The sequence below is a fragment of the Cryptomeria japonica genome, chromosome 8 (genome assembly GCF_030272615.1).
Source record: "Cryptomeria japonica chromosome 8, Sugi_1.0, whole genome shotgun sequence".
Lineage (NCBI taxonomy): Eukaryota > Viridiplantae > Streptophyta > Pinopsida > Cupressales > Cupressaceae > Cryptomeria > Cryptomeria japonica.
The window spans coordinates 741,967,752-741,976,618 of record NC_081412.1 but is presented as its reverse complement, the minus strand read 5'-3'; positions in this window follow the sequence as shown (position 1 = coordinate 741,976,618).

The window sequence follows — 8,867 nt, the reverse complement described above, 5'->3', positions numbered from 1 at the left end:
ATCGATAACCTTAGGGTTTACTGACTAGGTTCTTTACTCGGTGACATAGTATAGTATTAACCTTATAATCAACAACATTTGTAGAATATAAAAACAATCTAAAGATCATGATCTCATCATTGTCTAACTCGGTAGTAGTTGCCCATTGAACAACTTATTTCTCCCCTTATTCATCACATTCTTTCTGTGTCACTTACCGACCACTTAATACTCATCAAAACATACTTCTTAAGATATGACAACATCATACTGAATCAGAAAATCAATTTCTTGACATCAATGACAAAATAATGTTATAAAGATAGTAATCATTTTTTTTTAGTTATATCGATAATCTTCAACAATCTTCTCAATATCCTTATTGAAATGCTAACAATCTTTCTTTCTATTGAGATGCCAACATAAAGATCATAATATATAATACTAAATATAGTTCACACATTAATTATTTTTAATAAGTAATATATTTAAAAAATATAATATATATTAACTATATTAAATTAGAATATTTTTAGACTTATAGGTCCTACTTTGGCTACTTGATATGATGTTATGGACTATAAAGCCAAGGGTCTAATTAGATTATGTTTTGTAGACTCTATTTTAATCAATTTCCATAAAAAGTCCTCCGTAAAGAAGTTGTAGAAGAAACTTGGTGAGATTTATCAAGTCAAATCTTTAGGGAATAAAATTTTCCTAAGGAAGAAATGTATTCCTTGAAATTGGAAGAGGGTGGACGAATTAAAGATCAAATGGAAGCATTCAATATGTTGGTGGCTCAATTGGCATATGTTGTTCTTTGCTGAATTCGTGGGATTCTCTTGTAATGGCTATTGGCAATACTTCTATTATTTTTCAAGACTAAAAATGTGGTGGGTTCTTCCCTTTCTGAATAGATTAGGAGGAAAGTATCCATTAGTGCCAAGGAAACCCTAAATGTTTATGGAAGACATAAGGAAAAATGAAACAAGAATGAGAAGTGTGATAAATCCAAGTCCAAGGGGAGATCCAAGTCTCTTTAAAAGTTCAAAATTATTGCCTGAAATTGTGGTAGGCTTGGACACTTTTGTAAGAAGTGCAAAGAAGAAAAGAAAAAGAAAAGAACAAATTTGATTTTAATTCGAAGTCTGAGAAGCAAGATGGTGATGCATTAATTACATCTTTGGCCACTCGTGCAAGTAAAGATGCATAGTTAATTGCTTCAGGTGCATGCTTTCACATGACCTTTAATAAAGATTGACTTTTTTAATATGAAAAAATTGATGGAGGTAAGGTGTACTTAGGTGATGATTCTCATTTAAATATCATTGGTTGTGGTAAAGTTAAAATCAAGTTTCTTGATGCTAGAATAAAAATGATTAATGGTGTGTTGCATATCCTTGGACTAGCTTGATTTTTTTTATCTATGAGAAAACTATTATATGCAAGTGTATAGATAGTATTTTCTAATGCAGGATGCAAAATGGTGAGAGGTGTCATATTTGGCACATTGTATAAGATAGATGCATGCACTGTTGAGTGTAATAATACTTTTGTGAAAAACAAATCTATGGACATTTTGTTGGAATGTGAGGATTTTACCTCCAATAAATGATCATGGCTTTTGGGTACCTAAGGGCACTCTTTCTTCTTAATCAAATTTAACTACAAAGAAGACTATATTACTAAACTATAAACATGGCCACATTGGAGAAAGGGTCTAAGGACATTGAAAAATAAAAACCTTATTGAAGGTTTGATTGATTGTAATCTTGATTTTGATTTTGCATTTATGGAAAACAAAACGACGCTCAATTTTACTGGAGTTCTCATAAATCTTATGGTGTCTTGGATTTTATTCATTTTGATGTGTTTGGTCTTATAGATGTTCCTTCTATTGGAAAATCCGCATATTTTGTTTCATTTATTGATGATTATAATAAAAGGCATGAGTATATTTTTCGAAGAGTAAATCTAAATTCTTCAACCATTTTAAAGAAATTAAAGCAATGGTTAAGTTGTAGGCTGGAAATAAAATAAAATGTTTGAGGATTGATAATGGTGGTGAATTTTGCTATGATGATTTTGATAGATTGGTAAAAGAACAAAATTGTGTCACGTTTCAGGTTAACTTATCAGCATAAGTGAATTTAAGTAATTCTAACTAAAAATTAATTTTAGTCAAACATATGGTCTATATAGATTCATTATAGCTAAGTTATATATAGACCACAACTTTTCCAATTGGAAGTGTCTACTAAATGTATATTTTATACCACTTTGGGTCTAAATGCCAAAATAAAAAAATTTAAAAAAAAACTTGATGTTTCAATAATTCCTACTCTTATAAATAATTATTTTTTTTAAATGTAAAAATACCCTTTTATAGATCTATAAGTGAATTTTCCAAAATATATATCTTTTAATATTTAATTTTTTTTTTATATATTTTATATTTTATTTTTATTGAAAGTATGTCATCAGCACTAAAATATAAGGTTGATTATCTTGTCAAAGAAAAATACTAAAATTTATTTAAAATTTTTGAAAAAAATATGATGCAGTAGAGAAAAGAATCTATGTCAATATGATATAATTCTTTTATAATTTTGATAAACAATTAAGAAAAAAGCCGGTGGGAATTGGAAAGAGATATATTTCAGCACATGCAACTTTTTAAATTTATAAAAAATAGTAAAAAAATATATCCATGCACTAAAGTTTCAAGTTATCAATATACACACAAAAATTAGATGAAAAAAAAGTAAAATTTACTAATTAAAGTGTTGTGGCTTGTGTAACTTCAATTTCAGCATTTTATCGGCAATTATATTATAGTGTTTACTTTATAAAAAACTACATTCAAATATTTTTTAAAAATTTTGTTAAAATTACAAACCTAAAATAGACAAAAGTATGAATTTAATTAATTTACATCATTTCAAAATTCAAAACATATATTTCAATTTTTATTGATTTACTTTAAAATTTTGAATCAACATTGACATTTCCTTTAGAAAAATGTGACACGGCTTTGTACTTTTACCCAGATTCTATAAATATCGTGGCATTCATAGATACAAGAGAACTCCATATAATTTTTCACAACAAAATGGAGTCGTAGAAAGAATGAACAAGGTATTGATAGAGAAGGCTAGGATTATGTTGATTAATGTTGGTTTAGTATAACAATTTTGGGTTAAAGTTGTTGCCACTACTTGCTACTTGATTAACAGGTTTCCTACATCAATGCTTGTTGATAAAAACCCCTATGGAGACATGTCGAGTCATTAGCCTTTATTAGGACATCTTAGAGTTTTTTGTTTTGACGCATATGCACATGTGTCAATGAGAAATAAACAAAGTTAAATAAAAGGGTTGTGAAGTGTATCTTCATCAAGTTCAATTATGGTGTAAAAGGATGCAAACTTTGGGATCTTGTTGCATAAAAATTAGTATATAGTTAAATTGCTATTTTTAGAGAAAACAAGTGTGAGATTTTGCCAAGATCAAGAGGCAATGGAAAGCACAAATAAGAGAGACAAAATAGATGATAGGAATAAATTGTATTCTATCAAGATGAAAATATTGATCAATTGGATCATTAATCGTTCAATAATTACTCGTTGTCCGTACAAACAAAGTAGATGAGCCTGCTTATATATGCAAGGCTTATGGATATGTGAGCACACATACATGACATGTGGCTTAATAAGAAACAAGGGTGGGTAGGAAATAGGTGTGGGTAGGTAGGAGAAACAATATAATAGTCCACATGAGGTGGATCACCCACTGAATGTGGAGTGTAACAACAAGATCAACACCATAAAAAGTGAAAATTCTCCTACACACACTATCCCAATGTGGCACAAACACTCAAGTGTCTCATACCCAAACTACTATGAAATACATGTACCTAAGTAAACTTAAGTAAAGTGTAATAATATCCATGATGAATAATTATTTACACCAACACCCCCCCTTAAGTGCAACTTAGGGGAATGCACTAAAGTCTACAATGCAACTAAGCAATGCAAGATGGATCCCAGCTACGAGGTCGTGTTAGGTGCCCATGTACAAATGCAAATGCAATCTCCCACAAAGCGAGGGAAGAGAGAAAACCCAATGGGAAAAAACCCTCCCCCAAAAGAGAGATGATGAAAGCACACAATGCTCTCAATGATGAATGAGAAGAACAAAACATGTCCCCCCCATAAGAGAGAAGAAGAGACCATGAAGCTCCCCCTCAATGTTGAATCTCATACAAATATGGTCCAATGATGATGACCAAAATACCTCCCCATAAGGAAGAAAGAGAGCCAATGATGCACCAATAATGTCAAAGTATGACAAAACCAAGTACCAAGTAGATGACGATGAATCACTCGCTGCACAAAATGAGGATCAGACATGGAGACAACCTGCTATGAGCATCATCTGGATACTTAGAAGTAGCGGAAATATTGGTACAATCCAAGTCTCACGGGAGCCATGCACAAATGTGTACAATCTAAGTCTCAACTGGAGCCATGCACCAAGTCTCACAAGATATTCCTAATCTATGTGTACAAGAGGATTACATCAAATATGTCAACAATGATAAGATACAAAGAAGTGTGGCACTTTATGATAGTGCAAGTACAACATTGCTCAAGCAAGAGCATACATCATGATAAAATATTCAAATGTGGAAACATGAAAATGATGCCACCAACAAAGAAGCCTTGTAGAATATTGCAGATGAAGATGCCTCCGAATAAAATTTCACCAAGAGATATAAATAAACAACAAACCCCCCATAAAAAGATCATGTTGGCACTGACAAATAATGGCAAAGTGGACTTCTAAGTTCAATTTACAACTTCTCAAAATGAGATAGAAGAGACTTCAACAAATACTGCTAGTGATCTAAATTGAGATCCAAACAAAATACAAGTACCAAATATGCCAAAAATGGCCAAATAATGAAAGTACAATTTTTACTTAAAATCAGTGCAAACAAATGGTAGATTATGAAAGTAGACGAAAAAATATGCACTTTCAAAAAAATGGCACTTGAAAAGGAGGTCGTATGACCCCAAACGAAGCCTTCAAAGTTCTCAAAATTGGAATTTCACGATTTCCGAAAAACCTATATCTGAAAATTAGAAAAATCATGCACCACTATATAGATCACGAAATTCTACCCCAAAACAAAAAAAAATTGCTCAAAAAAATAAGTCCAAATGAGTGAGATGTCGCTATTTGAAAATTGTTTGCAAAATTATAATTTATGGAAAATTTCCCCTGCGGCTTCAAACTTCAAATGCCTCTAGATTTGGCCTCCGAAGTCCAATTTGGATGAAACAAAAGGCAAAACTAACTTTTTTGGACCTCCTAGATCCAATGGTGACCTCAAATTTGACCCATCAAGCTCCAATAATAACCTGCAATAGAAAACTCCAAAATACACAACCCCAAATAGCATCAAATTTCTCTTAATTAGCAAACCAATGACACTCTAATGGCTCTGATACCAAGTGAGATTTTGTCAAGATCAAGAGGCAATAGAAAGCACAAATAAGAGAGACAAAATAGATGATAGAAATAAACTGTATTCTATCAAGATGAAAATACTGATCAACTGGATCATTAATCGTTCAATGATTGTTCGTTGTCCGTACAAACAATGTAGATGAGCCTGCTTATATAGGCAAGGCTTATGAATATGTGAGCACACAAACATGACATGTGGCTCAATAAGAAACAAGGGTAGGTAGGAAATAGGTGTGGGTAGGTAGGAGAAACAATATAATAGTCTACATGAGGTGGATCACCCACTGAATGTGGAGTGTAACAACAAGATCAACACCATAAAAGGTGGAAATTCTCCTACACACACTATCCCAATGTGGCACAAACACCCAAGTGTCTCATACCCAAACAACTATGAAGTGCATGTACCTAAGTAAACTTAAGTAAGGTGTAATAATATCCATGATGAATAATTATTTACACCAACAACAAGCCTCCTTCTGTTACATTTTAGCTAGAAACAAATTACATTGAAATTAGAATTTGAATCTTGCAAGTAAAAGTGTATTAATTCCTCTTATGTTTGCATGAGTTAAAAAAAACTATTAATTCCTGGAGGTCGGTGCACATTTTTTTCCCCCTCAAATTTCATTGCAATCAAATGAGATAGCATTGATGCTTAGAAGCGATCGTTTTGCAATGCAAAATGTGTTTCGATTGTTAAAACATGAAACGACATTAAGTCGTCACATTTTTGGTAATTAAGTTAAAAAGTTGAAAACAAATTCTCATATTTCTAGATTGACTTTTTTCTTAGAGTTTATATTATCTCACTTTTCAATATTTTGTAATATTATGTGGCTTAAAACAAATTCCATGTAAGATTGAAAAATCCTTATTTAGTTTTATTGGAAGCTCTATATCTAATATAGGGACTTATTAAAAGGTTTAGTGTGGGTTGTGCATTTTTGAATCTCGAAACTTTGATTTTATTGTCAAAATTGTGTCTTTATCTTTTGTTTATTGTTATACCTCATTAGGGTTGTGAGACGAGGATTGGTGTCCAATAGTTCAAGGAAAATTCAAAGATTTGAGAGTTCAACATCATACCTTTACAAGGGTGATGGGACACTTGATGTGCAAATGGTGTCTGATGATGTTGGTAACTTGGATGATAGTTGCATGACTATACCAACAAGTGAGAGCAACTTGGACAAGTCTTACTAATCTATGAACTATTTTTTTTTAAATGGCTTATATATAATGTATTATTTTGTTTTATGTAGCTAGTCAATTTAATTCTTAATTTGTACTATGCACATATGTTAGAAGTCCATCAAAATTCAATCTCATTAAGGGTGAGTGTTAGATTTTAATTTGTAACTAAATTATACTCAAACTATTTGTGTGTCATATGAGTTTGAGTATGAGTTGTAGACTTGTTCTAGTTTTTTGTCTATAGTCGAGTTAGTTGTCAAGAGTCTCTAGTTAGCTCTCAATCAATTGTAGTGAGTCGTCAAAGCGTTTAGCAAATTTCTAGAAAACTATTGAGTCATCTTGTAACTATAAATATGTAACTTTGTGAATAAAGCATGTGTAGCAAGAGTTCCACTTGTTCCATTTTTTTTTAATAATTTGAAGGTCAAACACTTGAGAATAAATGTAATAATAATTAAATATCAATCCTCATCAACTAACACAATTCCCTTCCAACGAAAAAAACCCATCTCTAATTCCAATATATAATAACAAATACTAATAATCAACAACACGAGATCATAAGAAATTTAGACCAATTCAATAAATTATTCTAGATTAAATTTAATAGTTTCGATAATTTAATAATCATTAAATATATCAAATTGATCTTTTTTATATTGTAATTAAAATATTTTTTTAATTTCTAATTTAGAATGTAATTTTTTATCTTCTTATTACAAGACTTTGTTCCTTCTTTTACTTCCTCCCCAATGCTCTTTTAAGACCATGTCTCCATCCTATTTCTTTACTTCCTCTTTCTCATAATGAAACACTCATTGTGATTTAAAATGTCAATATAAAAACATACACAAATCAAAAACAATTTTATATTAATAAAAAATTAATTTATAAATTTTTTGAACTGCTGGAAAAAATAATAATTATTAAACATTTAATTAACGAACTCTAATTGTAAAAATTCAATGAACTCTTTAATAAACCTGCTAATAAAAGCTAGTACTACTATAATTTCTTAATGGATCGTTAAGCTTTCTTATTTTCGGGCAAATGAAAAGCCCTAGAAGCAAATTTCTCATCCGCTTTTCTTAAATTTCAGTTCTCATGTCTCATTGAAACCCTAGCGCCTAGCAAAAAGATGTTACAGAGAAGATCATAATGAAACTTAAAGAAAGGTGTTGCAGAAAAGATCAGAGACCCGGTTTTAGTTTATAAATTGTCTCTTCATATTGACTCTGGAAACTGAAGCCCAGATCTTTAATCTTTTCGTTAGCATCTTTGGAGGAAAGAGGAAGAAGATGAGACCGTGCCTGTCAAATACAGAAGAGTGTAAAGATCTTCACATCGATAAGGGCGATCAAAAGCTTGGAAAGCTTTCGGCTGCACATGCCTAATTTGCAGGTAAATTCGTTGTTTCATGTGTTCAAGGGAGAGCTAAACAAGAGAGTTGTAAATGTTTTAGGTAACTCTCTTGTTGAATTGATTAAAGAGGCGTTCAAATAAAATATAGATATTATAAGAGTTCAGTGAGGATTTCATCAAATAGGACATGCATATCGCGAACAAGGACGAAAATGAGTCGCTTGCTTAATATGCTTAATGGGGCGAAAGAGAACGCTATGACGATTCAAGGAAATCAAAGCTTTTTCATAAATAGGATATACAGTAATTTTCAGTTTTCCATAAATGAGATGATACAGGAGTTTTCTTCTTCAACTTTAAGGGGAATTTCGGCATTGAGGAGCAGGAAGTTGTGGAGATGAAAGTTGTCCATCTCCAAAGCTATCCGTTTAACATTGATGATGATGTGATCCGTGAAAAATAAATTGAATGAATGATTCAATTATCGGATAATTACATTGAATGATATACATACGTATATATAGAGGTTACAAGACGATGTTCTATAATTAGAACATACTATTAAAGTAAAAGACTAAAGAGTTAAACGCTAAATTAAGTGTGGAAGCTAAATTAAGCTTAAAAGCTAATTACATAAAAAAAAAAATAACCATTAACCAAAGAACTAAAAATAGGTGACTAACATAGAATTAAATATTCTAATACCCTCCCTTAATGGTCATGCTATCTATCACACCAAGCTGCCCTCTAAATTTGAGAAACTTTATCAGGCTCAAGGACTTGATGAGGAATGT